Here is a 17436-nt window from a genome sequence, read left to right as displayed (position 1 = left end):
AGAAAGGTCGGTCAAAAGAGATCCGTGTAATAAGTGGAGGATTCAGAGACCAGAGATTTATAGATCACAGCAGGAGAGACTGTTTGAGAACGAGCCTAAGGGAGGAAAGTGAGAATAAGACAATTATTTACAGGGAGAGAAGGCATGGGAGACAAACAACAGCAGTCGTTTATTCCTTTGTAACTAAGTCAATACTGCTGTGTGACTCTGGTCCCATACACAGCCTCAGGGCCACTCATGCTGTGTACTGTCACAGTACTTGTCAATAGTTGGCTCTTAGGTGTTACACACAGCTGAGCACACAATGTTGGGGAGGTCGAACCTCAACATGAGCTTTTTCCCGGACATGAATGCACCTATATGTGGATTATGTGTCTCATATGAATATAATCAGAGCTAAGGTCTACCAGTCATATTCTCTTGCAGACACTTTAATATCATTTATGAATGAGAGTGACAAGACAAAAATAGATTCTGCAAGACCGTCAGAATAAAAAGTCAGAAGGTGTCAGTCACAGTAATTTGTTCCAGAGTCACAAGACGTCACTGTGGTGTGATTGGGGCACCTGTCTTTTCTTCAGCTCATCAACTTTCCTGGTGTGTGTTCGGAGTCTCACACTCTGAATAATGAACGTGAATAACCAACAAGACATGTTTGTTCAGTGCATAGCCCAAACTGTCCTTGAGTTTCGACCAAGCCCGGTTCCTTAAATGCTAAATCACAATAGGAGTAGATCCATCAAGGGCAGCGGTGACCTTATACTGCATGTTAGCAGGTGCAGGAAATATTTCTCTGTAGGAGTGTTCCAGGATATACAACACAAATATGTTTTTATCCTTTTGTTTGTGTGCTTCTTCGTTATTCTGGTTGAGATGGAGCAATTTATCCCTTTGCCTGTTCAGCCTTGAGGCAGCTGCCTGGGCCTGTGTCACTAAGCCTGCTGGGATAGAGCCCCGCCGAGGGGGATGAGGAGAGTAAAGCCCCTCCAGCTTGCAGCCACAGACAGACCAGCACTCTGACGGAGCAATCAGGAAAACCAGCTCCTGCAGACGTGCGGTATAAATAGGTATCCCATTTTCAACACAGTAAAATGGGAAAGAGGAAGCACTCCAAACCTACAGATCTGAAGAACTGCCACTGCTTTCTGACTGACGTGAGGATGCACGTGTTGCAGTCAGAAAAAGAGCCGAGCCAGAAGTAGGTCAAGTCTCATTTGCAACTGAAACCCAAGTACAACCCGTCTGTTTCATGTTGTGTATAATAATATGAATAAATACAGAACTGGGTGAAAGTTTTGGGCACAAAAACAGAATCCTGCAATAGACAACAAGACCCTAATGAAGCTCCGATCAGTCAGAGTGGGACTGGATGAGCTGTCCCACACCCCTACTTTATATGAAGAAACTGTGTAATTTACAAAGATGCTTGAAGCAGCTTACAAGATGAGTGTGTTAACAAAGATGAAAATGTATACACATTTATTTTAGTCTAAAGTGGACAAAGTAATGTTTTTTTTTGTGTTTGGTGGATTAGTTTCTTTGTTGTATCTTGGTAAGAAAGCTTTATTTCCCTTTTAAATGCTGACATATTTGTAAAGAACATGAATTTGTGAATTTGTGGAGTCGTGGAGTTGGATTTTTGAGCATTGTCCATTAAGTACATCTTTTTTCTTTTTTGCCAGCTAAACTGTTTATTCCACAAATGCATGTCCATTTAATGGTGAATAATATATATTTACTGTCAAAAATCACTATTACAACAAAGAAAATATCTAGCAAACACAAATGTGCATAGTTTGTAAAAAGCAGTAGAGAAGTTAACAGCTATATTTCTTATTATGTAAAATGATGGACATTTAGAAACAAAAACTTAAGGCTTGAGTATTGATAATGTGGTTGATTTACTGTGTTTGTTCTGATATTGAACAGAAACATCGGTGGACATATACTGAATGATGAATCACTGGTTCAAACTGGTGATTATATATATATATATATATATATATATATATATATATATATATATATATATATATATATATTGTATGCCTTATTATATAAGGCATACATCAAGTAATATATCATTATTTGAATTTAATGATTTATTTCAATGCTTCATGTCAGCACCATAATCGAATGGTATGCCGCAGGCAAAATATCCACAAATACTGTAAGCCAAAGACAGGTGACTCAAGTTTGCCCCCCAAAAAAAAGGTGTGTAAAGCTAATTTTAACGTGATGATTACCCCAGTTGGCATGTGGAGGGACTGGACTAACCTGCAAATACATTAGAAATATGCTGACAGATGAAAAGTGAGGCGGTTTACAAAAGAATGAAGTCGTGACAGTACTCCAATGACAAAAAAAAGGGTGGATAGAGGTGCAGCAGGATAGATTTGTTTCTGTGCAACAAACTAAACCACAGTAAAGCCAAACAAGCCACCCATATCTGTGGCCACAACCTCTGCTCATTACTTGACTTTACCATGTACAGCCACACCCGACATGTCATGCCAAGACAATCCGCCCTTCTTGTCTGTGTGGGCCTTTTGATTTTTGTGGAAACGTCTAAACACGCTGTCAAGATTGACTCATGGATCCCAAAAGTTCTCCGGAAATCATAACAGAGCCCAAGGCCGAAAGAAAGATTTGACTTCTTATTCACTACTTTGCTAAATATATGATCCACTTATTTCTGATTCACTCAATATGTTAAAACCTTTAAATACTTCACTTTACTATTTGGTAAGATATTAATTTCTTCTTGTTTTGCAATTTTAAAGTCACAAAACTTCATCTTCAGTCACATGCTGCATATTTTCAAAGTGATCCTGCTCCAACACATCTGACCTATCAACATGCAGCTCGGAGATCTCGCAGCTTACATGCAGGTGTTTTGACATACATCAACAAAACGGGCACCAATAGAAAACCCACCAAAGCACAGGAGGAACATGCAAATTCCACTCAGAATGGCTATGGTTTGAACCGCATCTCCTCGCTCGGAGGTCGCAGTGCCAGTCACTTCACTATCTTGTGGCCTTGCCCAAGATAGTTAAACAACTGATTGAGAGAATACCAGGAGACAACAGGCACTGGAGAATCATTCTGTGACAGGAGAGTCCAGTGTGGAGCCACATTTAGAGGAAAAACCCTACTAAATTAGCATACTCAGATTTGCTGTAACTTTTACTATCAGGTTAACTGGGGAAGCTTTGAATTACCTTGGAATCCCAATTTTACCTATTTTCACAGCTATTTTAGTATTATTTATTTTTAAAAAGGGGGGCAGCATATACAGTGGTAGGGAGATACTGACTGTTTAGGTATACAACTGTGATTACTTAGCTATTTCTTTGATCTCTCTCTCTCTCTCTCTCTCGAACACACACACACACACACACACACACACACACACACACACACACACACACACACACACACACACACACACACACACACACACACACACACACACACAGACTTGCATATCCTCAGTTACGTCATTTGGAGGCAGTGGGACTTAAATGCATTAGATTAGAGTAAAATAAACATGATCAGACGCTGCCATCTGCACTGGGATGGCATGGTTGCCTAGCACTGGGCATTGTTTGGTTTCTGACACACTGAAGTGCTGATGCATGTGTGTGTGTGGGTGTGTTTGTGTGTGTGTGTGTGTGTGTGTGTGTGTGTGTGTGTGTGTGTGTGTGTGTGTGTGTGTGTGTGTGTGTGTGTGTGTGTGTGTGTGTGTGTGTGTGTGTGTGGGTGTGTGTGTGTGTGTGTGTATGTGCTTGTGTGTGCAGATGGAACCTTTCAAATGATGATGGATTCATTTTCCAGACAGTCTTCAAAGTAAAGTCTTGTCTTATTTGAGTCACTATGTGATTGTATCGACATTCACTGTTAATGTTTATGAACATGTAACATGTTTACTTTTACAAAATAAATCTCTGTCATAATGAGTATCACTATTATGGGTAGCTTTTTAAAAAAATTTTTTTTTTTTTACAATGTTTCACACTTTGAAATAACATTTAAATTAATAAATAAACCAGACTGTATGACCATGAGAATCCTGTGCTGAATGCTGAAATTGTTAACACAAAACTAGTCAGTTTCAGACCTTTTCACCATGAGAATGATGAAAATCTGCCTGATCACTTGTAATTCCCAGGCACTCTTTCTTTCACACGTTAACACACCTCTCATTACCGCTAGTGTGTGGGTGAAACGTACTGAGACTCAAAATAGAGTCACAGCAATAATAACGGCAATATCCTGGCAACCCCTTATCATTGTGCTCTGTCAGTGAGGCTGCTAATGGGGTTAATATGAAAGAGACGAATAGGTGTCTTCGGGACACAACCTGAACTCAGAACAAATAAACATCTCCATGGAACATCAGGTTACACAACTTCCTTGTCTCGATGTGCAAACATGTTTGTGTAAGTTCATGCATTTCGTATCAACATTTTTTTTTTTTTTTTTTTCAGATTTCCAGGAAAATGTTTTCATTTTTTGGTGCTTTCACAGTCCCACTGCACAGAACGAAGCCTCACATTGTTGATGCACGTTATTGTTTTCTGTTAGAAAATGTGAAATGCTAGATTTCTTGTGTTTATATATATATATTTATTTTGCAGTCCCTTTTAAAAACCCTTCTTGGTTTTCAATGTTGGTATTGCTCATAGCAATAGTTGTCTGTACTGCTTTTTTGAACTCAGGGGTGCAGTCAATCCCACCTGACTTTGAAAAGATTGAGAACATGCAAACTGACACATAAAGCCCAGAATCCCATCAGAGATAATCCACAGAGCGAACTCACCGCTACAACACCAGCAACTGATGGCTGTTTCCATTCTTTGTTTTTGGTCCATTTTCACAGCAGTCGATTATTGACCTTCTTTATCTGAGACATTGCGCAGTATTAATGTGTTTGCACCATAAATACACAGATAATAAATGTCTGGCATCCACACCTTTATAACCATCAACAGCTGAAGACCTATAAATGTGGAGTCCAAGTGGTGTAAATTTTAACAGTTCTGCTTATTCAAACTGAATTTATTGCATGTGACCTCAAACCCCCGAATAAGTGATTCAAACTGTCACTGTGAAGTTTTGTACTTTGTCCACACATATAAAACTACACAGAAATGCTCTGCCGTGAAAGATTGAAGATGTTTTTTTTTGCCTCAGTGTCTTACTATTAACCAACCGAACTGCAAATACAGACGGGCGTCATCAGGCTTATTATTAGAAAATTAAAAGCTGCCGGTGAGCTTCTGCCTTCAGCTGTGCTTCTCTGTTAGCTCAGTACCTTTCCTCTCTACCAATCTGTTCTCCTGCCTGCCAGTGAGGACACAGCAAACGATGTGTGATTAAACACAAAGTGGTAAATGAAGCAAAAGTACAAACACTGCAATCTGCTTGTTTGCTCTGAGAAAACTGTTAGCTCTCAGTGAAACACGCCGTGACCCACTCACCCGTCCATTAAGGATAGTCACTCCTTTTCCGCGTGCCTGGGGGGATCGATCGAGAGGGAAAGTCAGGCACCTCTGAGAAAAGACACCATATGGTCCTCATGCTTGGACAAGAATTTACGAAACCGTTATAGGTGTTTTTCCTCTTTCCCCCAACCCTTGCATGAACACAAACTTGTGATCACTTATTATAATTTTTAATTAGAGCCACGAGCACAACAATCACAGAGACTGGAAAACCCAAGAATAAAAGGCCCTGTGGATCGCGTTTTTCAAATCTCTAGGTCCCTGTTGAGCGTCATAAGTCGGTAAACAAGAAGTACTTGGAGAGAGACAGAGACAGAGAGAGAGAGAGAGAGAGAGAGAGAGAGAGAGAGAGAGAGAGAGAGAGAGAGAGAGAAAGAGAGGGATGGAGATGGGAGTGAAAGATGAGGAGGAACACAGAGACAGATGGAGGGAAAGAAAAGGAAAAAGAGCAGAAAACAGTTAAGATTTCGTCTGGAAAATGTAGTCAATGGATGTCGGGGCACAGGCATCGGCGCTCATCCCTGTTTCCATGGCGACCCGAATGTGCTGTCAATGCAGTGACGCCGGTCAGGAGCGTTGCGCTGCAGCCGTGCTGACATGAGCCACACGTGCCAATGCCCAGCTGACAGCACTGAGCATACGCCCGAGCCTATTCATAGCACCTAAGTGACGCGCTGGAGGGACACAGGCAGCCTGCACTGTGGGCCAAGGAGGCCAGGTGCCCAAAATTGGATGAAAACTGGCTCCGGATGAGATTGCACCCCTTGTTGGAGGGTGGATAGATGAATAGAGAGAGCGAGGGATTAACGCGTTGCAGGGGTTATGTCACTCTCCCTCTCTGATCTTTGTCCATGCTGACAAAGTGACACCTGGCGCCTCAGTTATCAGGAAGAATTATACAAATCCCTGCTTTTTTTCTTCTTCTCAGGCCTGTGAAATCATGCCCATGAACGCAGCATATATGAGAACCAACGCCACATCCGTAACTAGTGAATGTAAGCTCAAGCAGAGGAGATAAGGTCAACAGAGGTCAAGTATACAATCGTTGGGCAGCTCCGGCCTTGTGAGAATCCTTCTGTAAACTGATGAAAATGTCAAATAAACCTCTTTTAAAATCGGAAAAAACAGCGAGGGCAAAGTTCAGCTGATTGACTAATTTATAACCTGTTTCTTTTTTCAACGTCATGCATAGAAACACATTAATTGAGTTGTTTACAAACACGTTCCACATTTATTATACTCCTTCACTCGGTTTGCGAGACTTTTATTTCCGAGTGAGCGGCAACTACAGTTGCTGGTGTGCACATCTATGGGAACTGTTATGGGATTTTGTGAGACAGAGCCTATAAAAATACAAATTAACATTTGACCTTAGAGAACTAAACACAACCTCATGAAAAAATAATAAAGTTGCCTTTCTTATAAAGGAAATAAATAAATATTAAGTGCATCTCTGGTACATGTCAATATCAACTTATACATCTTCAGAAGAATCAAGGTCTCAGTTTTCTTATTCTCAAGTACAACAGAATTGTTTGACATGGTTTGAGAGGGAAAATCTGATTGATAGAAAACCTCAGCAACAGTATATCTTGGAAAACAATTAAGAACGTACTTGATTCATTACAACAAGTGATGAAAACATGAAATGACATGAAATTGAATCTTACAATTTATGAAGAGGATTTCTCAAAAAATGACTTTTGGGTTAAACATGGGTTTAAAACCAAGCAGCATGGCTTGTAGGTCAGTTTAATACCTTTTCTGTTATCAAATCAGACCATCACTGTTCAAATAACATTCCTTCACCAGTCAGTCTTTGCTCTGAACTTTTGGAACTAAATGTCTCTTTAACTCCTCATCAATAACTGCAACCCACAGTTAAGTCGGAATAATTTGTTTAGCCTCTGTACACGGCTGCATAAGATGCCAATTTCCCGTCACAACACACTGTGGTACATTTGGGTGTGTGTGTGTGGGGGGGTGGCTTGAAACACCAAGTCAGTGGCTCTTTTGTGAGCAATTGTTCAAGCTCAATTGGTACTTGTGTAACACTGCTTTGTCTGGGAGATCAGGCAGAAGAAAAGCAGAGGCTCTGAGGGAAAGAGAGGCTCATTGTGGTCAGTCAGCACTCAACGTTGGATGTCACTGTGGTCATTCGATGGCTGTGTCAAAGGCTATTGTTGCCCCGGACATGCAACAGTGGAGGTACAGAGTTGCTGAGTGAAATTGATCTAAGTGGGACAAAGATCATCTTTTCCTTTGTGTGCATGCGCGCGGCGAGTTGTGTATTGTTTGTTTACGTACGCCTGCATATTTGTATGTAGAATTGTTGCACCACACTGGCCAATTGTGTTTGTTTGTGGAGCTTTAGCTGAGGCAGGCCGTTCACACCTCTGGAATCAGCAGTTTGCTCCCTCAGGAGAGACAGTGACAGGACAGAGGGAGAGGTGAACATTGTGGATTGCCTATTATGCCTCTATTGTGCCCATGTGGCTGCATCAATAGTACTACAGCGGAGGCCAGTGGCAATGAAAAACTGCTGTACAAGACACTTTGAAATAAAGGTCTAGTATACATGTGTATGCCATAAAGAGAAGATGAGAAAACAAGCTCAACAAAAGACTCACACTCAACCGACTCCAGTATGGCGTGACCATCAGTATTTTCAGAATATCATGAGAATGTCAGCAGGATTCAGGAAATACAGTTATAATTTAGATAGTTGTTTTTTTTTTAAAAGTTTATTTTCTATTTTCATCTTCACTTTATTGGTCTATCCCAGCAGTACACACACCACAACTGCAGCATGTTGTTCCTCCACACGTTCATAATGCTGTTTGTGCATCAGTGTGTGTGTGTGTGTGTGTGTGTGCGCGTGCGTGTGTGTGTGTGTGTGGTGCCTCCCATGTCTTGTGGTCACAGTCGGAGGATGGTTGCCTAGGAGGACTGAGGTTGGAGCAAGTCTGGGCAGGTCACTCCGTTCCCTTCACAGGACAATAGCTGCTTCAGATGCCGGGCTGAGCAGGAGTTTTGGGGAATCTGTGAGAGATGGGGGACCTCTCACAGCCCCTCTGGAGCCTGACATTTATACTTCTGCCAAGTTCAAAATCTACACACTGAGAACAGCGTCTCATTTAAAAGGGCTGATGAAGGCTGTTGTTGATGTCCTTGACTAAGAGTGCAAATAAACAAGTCAATGTTTGAAACCTGGACCTCCACAATGTAGTAAAAACAACATTTTCATGCTCGGATTTGCTTACTTGCAATTAACTTTAATGAAAAAGTTTTAGAAAACTGATCAAATATACTTCAACCTGACCAACCAAACTATCTGAGCAAAACAGAAAACTGACAAACAAGACAGATTAAGGACTACAAGTGTCTGAGATGCCACACTGGTACTCAACAAAGTCTGTTGCTTTGTGGCTGCAAGCTGCACCACACAATGTGTGTTTTTTCTAGTCTCAAACATCCACCCTTTTAATTGCAAAGCAAACTGGGTGAGTAGTGGAAAGAATAAAAACAAAAGGTAGACAATCCTTTCAGCCGAACTTGATTTGTAAGTTGAGGAATGCAATACACACACTCACAGACCGACTGGCTTAGAAGGGTGGATTGATGTCATTATGACTCTTGGCGTTTGTATGAAGTTTTTCCTGAAGTGGCTTTTGGCAAAGCCAAAAGTTCTTCAATAACTTCCTTCTTGGTTGCTCAGCTTTATTTTCTTGCTTCATGTTTAGTCTGACTTTTCTGTTTTTTATTCAAAACTATAGTCACAGTATATATCTCTCATAATGTGGCACTTTGGGACAATGTCTCTGGTTCAAATTCAAGTCTGTGTTTGGACCTTTCTGTGTTGGGTTTGCATTTGCAAGAGGGATAGGAGGTTGTAATTTCTCTGCGCTTTCCATGTCATGGACTATTGATGATGACGATGACCAGGGTGTATCCTACTTTTACTCAGAGGTACCTTGGATCGACCTCCAGCACCCTGAGAGCCAGGACTGGATAAAGCTGGGATGTCTGTAAACCCCCTTTAATTCAAACGTGCTTCTTTAATGCAGATTCAATCATTCTAAATAAGAAAACTTTTATAATCGAAGTTGTCCTTATTGAAGGTATCTATAGAAGTCGTTCACTGGACTCTTAAACGATTTAAAATGAGTCATGCATTGTCTTTATTTAAGTATCACATAGCTTGTACAGCTGTAGCGGTGACTTGAATCAGCCACACAACTATTTATTTTTCTTAACAATATGAATTCAAATAGAAAGGTGCATTAGTCCAAATTATTTTTTGAGACTCAGACAGTGATTCAACTTAAAGGTGTAGATTCACCTAACATCCCTTAAGGCTAAATCTGAACAAACTATTTAACAACGACACATATTTATTCATTCTAATTTGTTTCAACAGGTTTCAGAAAACGTATTGGTGTTAAACAAACTAAAGACACTTCCACAAACACACAATATGAAAACAAGGAAATTCTAACCTATACAAAGTCTTTTTTTTAAGGTGTCTTTACTTAAATACAATGCATCTTCTGGCACTCGCACAGACTTCACAATGATGCAATTGAGTCTATTTTTTGTGACATCTGAGTTTCACCTGAACTCCAAACTGTGAGTCAGGGGCTTTTGCAGTCTGAGTCAACAGCTCCGGCTTCTGATGAAGTTTCCTCAGACATACGTCAACCATCCATAACCTTTATTAGTTTGGCACCATTCCTGTATGCTAGAAGGATCGTACTGTACTGTTATTTAAAACAATAATTCCCTGTTATTCAGCCTGGGTATCTCAAAGTTGCCGTTTACACATTGTGACATCAAAAGAAATACATTAGAAGGCATCCAGCGAAGTATTGTTTATTTATTTATTTATTTTTTAACATCTCAATGAATGACAGAAAACATATCCATAAGAAAGACACACATATTGGCTATTTCCTGTGATTGTCCTTTCACATGGGTGGGTAATAGTTTCACTTGAATTTACTGAGCCTCTGCTCCCTTGCATTGGCTCCCTGTCATACAAAGTATGGGCGTCAATATATTACTGTACAGTCTACAAATCTCTGAATGGTTTAAGCCCAAAATATATAGCAGATCTCCTGCTATCTTATAAGCCATCCAGACATCACAGATCATCTGAATCAATATCTTTAACGTGTCTACTTCTAAGCTCTTATTCATAGTTTATTTTGGTATTTCAGATTTCAACTATACACGTTGTCAAGCCCTTTCTATTGCATTGTTGTTGCATGAATAAAGTTAAAGTTTTATTCACACACATGACAGACAAAAATCACCTATAAAAACAAGTAAAAACTAATAGAATAAAGTCATACGTTTTATTTTTCAATTCTTTTTTTTTTTTTTTCCATTAAGGAGTTATTTCTCACAGGAGACATAGAAACACATCCGACACAGATCTCTGAACATACTGTGGCATTTCTCTGGGTCCTTTACCCGATTCCTCGCAGTGCGCACAGCCCCGGCCGGGGAGGCTGGCACTCGCCCGGCTTTATGAATGGATGGGTGTGGCGCTGGTGACTACCAATGAGGCTGTCGTCACAGCCGCTGCTGTGATGTCCGTGAAGGATGGTCTGGAGTGAAACATAACTGAGCTCTGCCACTGCTTGGGAGACACAGCGAGGGAAGGAACGGGGATCAGAGGAGACAAGAGACGCAGCCGAGCCAGCCCACTTCCCCGGCGAGGACTGAACTTCTGGTGAGAGATTTGGTGAGGTGAAGTCGGGTGGTGGAGGGGGTGGGGAGTGGGGGGGCTGCACTGCCTCAGACACAAAGGGCGCATTAGAACAAAAGGCATTGGGTTACTTTTGCAACAGGATGGATGTTATTTCAATTTTCACGAGAAGTCACAGGTCGCACAGATTGAGATTAGATGAGATCGGACAGATGTGATGACGATCGCATGCGTAAAGAGTTCATTGGAGCCACGTGCGTTCGTGATGTAAGGTTTACATTTAAGCAGGGGGGGAATTGAAAAAAAAAAAAATCGTCCATCCACAAAGCTGTGTAAGATCCGACAGACAAAAGAAAGTGGAGGAGGTGAGGATCCCCTCCTCCTCGTGCTCCCTCCTTGTAGGTGTGACAGGAACAACAAAGGGACGTGGAAAAACTCGCATCAGGACCACAGGCGGACTTCTGCCCAGACAGATCCCAGAGCACCGTGAGGCGGGGGTCTGCAAGCAAACAGCAGCATGTCTGCAGGTTTTGCAATATGCAGCAGTCTTCGTGTAATTACATTCCTCCCGGCGTCTCTCGGCTTCAACAGTCGAGAGGATTTTTCTTCTGTCAGCTCTGGCAGGTCTTCTCCAAACACGAAACCAAGCCGATAATTTGAGGACTTCATTCTTTCTTTCTTTCTTTTTTTTGTTTTACAAGTCCAGGCTGAGAAAAAAAAAAAAGCAGCAAGTGTTTAAAGCATGTGAGTTGTTATTAGATGTTGTCATCTCGAAGAATGCTCTGAAGTGATCGCTTGTTGGTTTGCATCTTTTCGCAGTTTAATGGGGGAGAAGCCAGAGACGCGCGCGTTGCCCAGAATAAACTGAATGGACTAGAGAGGCAAGAAGAAGAAGAAGAAGAAGAAGGTGGACGTCGAAAGAAACCAGAGCTGATTTGTAAAACTGAATGCCTTTGCAAGGTAGGAGTGCCTTTTGTCTGCCACTCTATGCCTGTTAATATGTGATTTAATCTGTATGCTGGCTGCAGAGCGCGCGCAGACCACATGTGGACAGGCTGCAAGGGGTTGCATAACGGTTCACTTTACTTCGACTTGTTTACCGTTTTATGGACTGAGCTGAAACAGCCCTGCTCAAAGTATACTTTTTCCCCCCCAAATGTTTTCTCTTTTAATTTAAGTTTTAATTTAAGTTTATATGTTATTCCTCACAATAAAGTTCCTAAAACGAAAAAAAAAAAAAAAAAGGAAAATAACAGCATGGGTGTGCCACTTTAAACCACCCAAGACTAGACTCGCACAAAGCTGATATAAGTCCTATAAAAAGGTACTTATATAGAGACATGGTATTATGAGCTCACTTGCCAAACCAAATGAAAACCCTCACACTCTCTCCACTTTTTAATCACAAGAAGTCGGGCATCACATAATTTTTCCCCTTGTGTCTGCGCCTTTTTGGTGATACCATGGTGTGCTTTGCAGTGTTTGCTTGGCTTGGTTAAACACCCCCCCCCCCCCCCCCCCCCCCCCACCCCCCACCTGCAGCCTGAGTTCACTGTCAAGGCATAGCTGGGAGATGGAGTCACTCAAAGCCAAACAGCATAACAGCGTTCACTGAGGTCACCAGCTTGGAAGGAAACCTCAATATCTCTGACAACAGGCACAGCCACACCAACAATGGCCACAAGAGTACCATATTTCCTGATTTATTTTTTTATTTTCTTGCTCCACCTTTACAGTACCGTAAGTCATTATAGTGGTGTGTGTGGGGGCATTCTCACAGAGAGTTCAAATCAGTTCTCTCACTCTTATCCCACTCCTCTGTGTTTTTCTATGAACTGTGGAATTTGAACCATTCTTCCTTTGGGGTGAGGCCCGTCCCTCTGTCTGCTCTGTGCTCAGAGGAGTGGGTTGTCTCGAAGGAGGCTGTGTGTGTGTGTGTGTGTGGGTAACTGGGGCTTTCCAGTAGAGTTCCACACACCAAACATTCCTGGCTGCCGGATGGCCGAGTCGTGGGCCAAGTCCACACAGCTGGGAGTCATATAAGAAGCAGCGTCTTTGTGTGAACTGCAGCAGTTCCTCCATACTCATGCTCCGTCACATGTGCACACAGAAAACACAAGGGCCTGCTTCGATATCCCATCTCTCTCCATAGTTTTGCCTAAAAATGACTGTGTGGGTCGTTTGATGTGGGCGGGACAGTTGGATTTATTATGCAATTTGTATGCATTCATGACATCAGTGTGCATGCCTCAGAAGGAAGAGTTGTAATTATCAAAGCAATGAAATCATTCTTGAAAAGTGTCATTGGAATACACACGTTCTCTTTCGTCGCAATTCACCCTCACGCAAGAGAGAGAAAACAACACTCACAGTCATCACACAGTAGTATCTTCTTCTCCTTCACCACATCACATGATGTTTGTGGTCTTTAATACATTTTGTAATGTGAAATGATAGTTGGGGAGAGAGAGAGAGAGAGAGAGAGAGAGAGAGAGAGAGTGATTGTGCAGATGATGGCAACTGTACAGTTTCTCTCTTACTGGCTGCTTCTTCGGTTGTTTTTCAAACAGGGCGTCAGTGAGCAAAGAATGTGTATGTAAGAGCAGAAAGCAGAGTGAGACAGCCTGGAGAGCGAACATAGAAATTGTCCACACAAGGGAAAAGAATAGAAGAAAAGAGAAGAAGCTGATTGGAAGTGAAAACAGAGAAATCGAAGCTGTGGAGGATTGAGGGGGGAAAAGGGGAAGATAAATAAAGTATCCTGACAAAGAGGGACTCAAAGGGGGTTTGGCTGAGGGGAAATCATCGTGGAGCGAACCGAGGCTGAGAAAGAAAAAAAAAAAAGAGTTTGGGAGAGAAGGTTCAGTGTTGTCATACAAGACTAAGCGTATTTCTTGAACATAAGTTTATCTCAAAGTAATTTATCTTCTATTTTTTCTTAAAAAGAGTTTGAAACAAATGGCTAAAATGTCATTCAGTAGATAAAATGTGAATCTTTACTTCTAAAAATCCTGTATTCTTTATTGTCTTGATCACGAACGAACTCGATCTTTTCACAGGTAATTTCACGACTTTTTAAACAACTGTTTTAACTTTCTCTCGTGTGGTAATCTGCTGACCTGTCACTGAGCAGCCCCCTGTATTCACTATTGACCTCTGAGGCTTGTCTACATTACAGAAAACAAAAGCATGAGAGCATATCCCTCTTGATGTTTGCCCAAACAATAAAACCCTCACATACATCATCTATACTGGATACTTCCAAAAGTTTTTGTAAGCATACAGACATTGCCCATGTCTGTCCTCATATCTGTTTTGAGTAAAATGCACCTTAACAAGGCCAGGCAGCTCAAGTGTGAGGGGATGAGCTCTTAGTGTGGTGAGAGACTTTGGATAAGGAGGTGTTGTCTCGTCAGTGAGGACAGCACCGGCCATGGCCGGACCCCGTGGGCAGGAGGAGCTAAGGGAGCCAGTTCTTTTCAGAGAGGGTGTCTTCGTCCATTCGCAGAGCTCTGGGCTGGACAGAGGCCAGGGTCTGACAGAGGGTTTGTGTCCAGATACCCTGGATGGCTGCAGTGATAGCGAGTCGTATTACACAACATCAGTGTTGACAGAATATGATGACAGCAGTCTGGGCCAAAGGTTTAATCCAGCAGGAATGATTTAATTTATGTTGTGGTCTGTATTTATGGCTCAAGGTAATTGTTACAAAAGTATGCCATGGTATATTTTTTAAGACTTTCCAATATTCCATACATCAGTTTATGCTTTTCAGAGTCACGGTCTGTTGGAGTGCACATATGTAAACAAGGCACATGTTCCAGATTGAATGGCTTCAAAACGACAGGGGTCAGGCTCAAATATGTTTACAGAGGAACTTTAAAAAATTGTATTAAAAAGGCAATGGGCAGACTTAAGCTCTCAAAAGTCACGTTTCTAAAGACATGGAGACACATCATTATCATTAATGGTATAAAGAAAAGCCATCATAGTTTCTGTGAAATGGATCGAGAGTGCTCATATGCCTAATAATTTGTCAATTTCACTAAATAATTGTTACTTCACGTTGCCTATCGCATTGTCTGTATGTGTGTTCGGGAAAAGTTGGCATGTTCTGCAAGCAGCACCATGTGGATGCTTGGCCGTTGCTCTTCTCTATTTATGTTCATGTTTGTGTATGTGTGATTCTCTGCATCACTTCAGTGCGGATGTATCGCCGCTCGCTGTGTATCCGGTGTGTGCGTTCATGGCTCTCTATATACACACAACTCTGTATGTAATTTGATATCTGGGTGTCTTTCTTTAGCATCTGCTCCTATCATTTGTGGGTGGCAGGAAAGCCTATACCGTTAATGAAATATGGCTCCAAAGTCATATGACTAAGGAGATACCAGCAAGGTACAATATACCTGCCTCTGAAGGTTTCTCAAGGACGGGTTGCACTTCATGCCACAGCAGGTTGGCTGATGGTGTTGTTTATGTTTATAGGTCTGTTGTGGGGTTTACAGATGGGATTGTTTTCTTACACCCACTACAAAACTTCAGAAGCCAATCCATGTACAGTATTGTGCCCTTCACATGACTGTATAGCCTCCAACAGATGAATGAAAATTAAAGCGCTTTTGTGTTGGTCCCCCACCCCCTCACACCCTCAACCCCCCCCCCACAATTATCACTTCCCGCAGTAGCAGGCACCGTGCCTGGGTGTGAACTGTGAGTGAGAGAGGTGTAGAGTTTGAGGAGTTTCAACTTTTATGTGCTTCTTTGTCCATGGGAACCAGTGAAAAATCATCTGGGAGAAGGTGTCACAAAAACCTTCACCCCTCATGTAAATGTACCTCCGATTGCTTTTATTAATTAAACGTGACTAAATATGAAGGTGCCCCACGATTTGGTTTCATGATTCACACTCTTAACACTCTCCCTTGCACCATGCCCAGGTATAAATAGCATCACAAGGATGCATTATATAGTCCTCTAAACACACCAGGTCTCATTAGCAGACACGCTGACTCACTCTGAAATGCATTTGAACTCCAAACCCCTTCATACTGGTCAGACATAAACGCAGTGACACATGCGTAGCCTTTCTGTCTGGCTGTGTGTCTCTCTAAAGACGAGATAGAGGCGTTACGCTAATGTTTACCCAGAGCCACGCCCAACAGTGTCATTCCTACTAATTAGGGTCGGACAAGTTTTAGTCCAGACCACAGGATTTCAGTGTGTGGTTGTGTTTTTTGTACTCATCCATACACTAAGGTGTTTCCCCTGCCTTTCTGTTGTAAGAGATTGTTTTCTTTGTGGTTGTCATGATCTACATGTCGTTTAATCTTGAACAGCTCAGTTCTTTTTACAGGCGCGAGAGCTGATGTAACCTGACTGACACTTTCTTGTCCTCTCTGCCTGTCTCTGTCTCTGTCTCTCGCTCTCTATCTCTACCATCCTCGTCAATGTTTGTCTGACTCCAGTCTCATTGGTTTGCTCCCACATGAAAATCTGAAATCCGCTCGCCACACATTACGTGATTTTGTCAGGGTTTTTATTTTTAAAGCTTGGATCTAGTTTCACTCATTGCACTTAAGGGATAGTTCCCTTATTTTAACAAATGAGAGGAGAATGTAATAAACATAAAAGATTTGGTGCGTGTGTGGTTTTATTGCACTTTTCTTTCATTAAAAACTCTTTTTGAATGGGAATAACGTGACAATATATTAATTTAATATGTTTAGTACTTTCAATATATTTTTTCATGCATGAATCAGTGAAACTTGGAAATAGAGTTGGTAGTGATTTCGTATGTAAAGAATTTGTAATATTAATCTAAGGGCGGTAAATTTCAAAGTGGTCATGCTGCCTGGAAATAAAACATTCTCTGTCTTTTTTGCTTCATTGACTATTCTTAATCAACATAATCATGTGCGTTGAAGAATGTCTTTCTGGGATTAATAGAATATCTTCTATTCTATTCCATTCCTTATCAGTTGTACTGTGGCACTAAAAGTCTGAAAAACAAAACAATAAACAATTCTATGTAATGTGTCTTGCTTTATCTAGCTTGAGTAGTTTTGGATTAACTGGGATCAGCAGGAATGCAACATCCAAAAAGGCTTTGTGCACCTTTCCCCTTTCTCAAATGATTAGAAGCTGCGCGGCCACGCTCCAGCTTGGCCAGTGGATGACATGTGGCTGCAGCGTGTGGCGATTATTATATCC

At 41.5% G+C, this 17436-nt stretch overlaps 1 protein-coding gene across 3 annotated transcripts in view; it reads left to right on the top strand.

The window, feature by feature from the left end:
• Nucleotides 1-11115: 11115 nt before the first annotated feature.
• Nucleotides 11116-17436, top strand: part of rhobtb4 (Rho related BTB domain containing 4) — a 36713-nt gene continuing 30392 nt past the window's right edge. Inside the window, exons 1-2 of one of the 3 annotated variants that reach the window (XM_080499261.1) lie at nucleotides 11116-11247; nucleotides 12043-12183. The gene's annotated coding sequence lies outside the window, so the exon portion shown is untranslated. Of the gene's footprint in view, nucleotides 11260-11682; nucleotides 11968-12042; nucleotides 12184-17436 lie in introns of those variants that run through there. The other 2 variants (XM_080499262.1, XM_080499263.1) reach the window with 2 other exon arrangements.

Source organism: Blennius ocellaris (genome assembly GCF_963422515.1).
Source record: "Blennius ocellaris genome assembly, chromosome: 7".
NCBI classification, from domain to species: domain Eukaryota; kingdom Metazoa; phylum Chordata; class Actinopteri; order Blenniiformes; family Blenniidae; genus Blennius; species Blennius ocellaris.
Note: the sequence above shows the minus strand (reverse complement) of the source record. Positions and strands in the feature narration are given on the sequence as shown.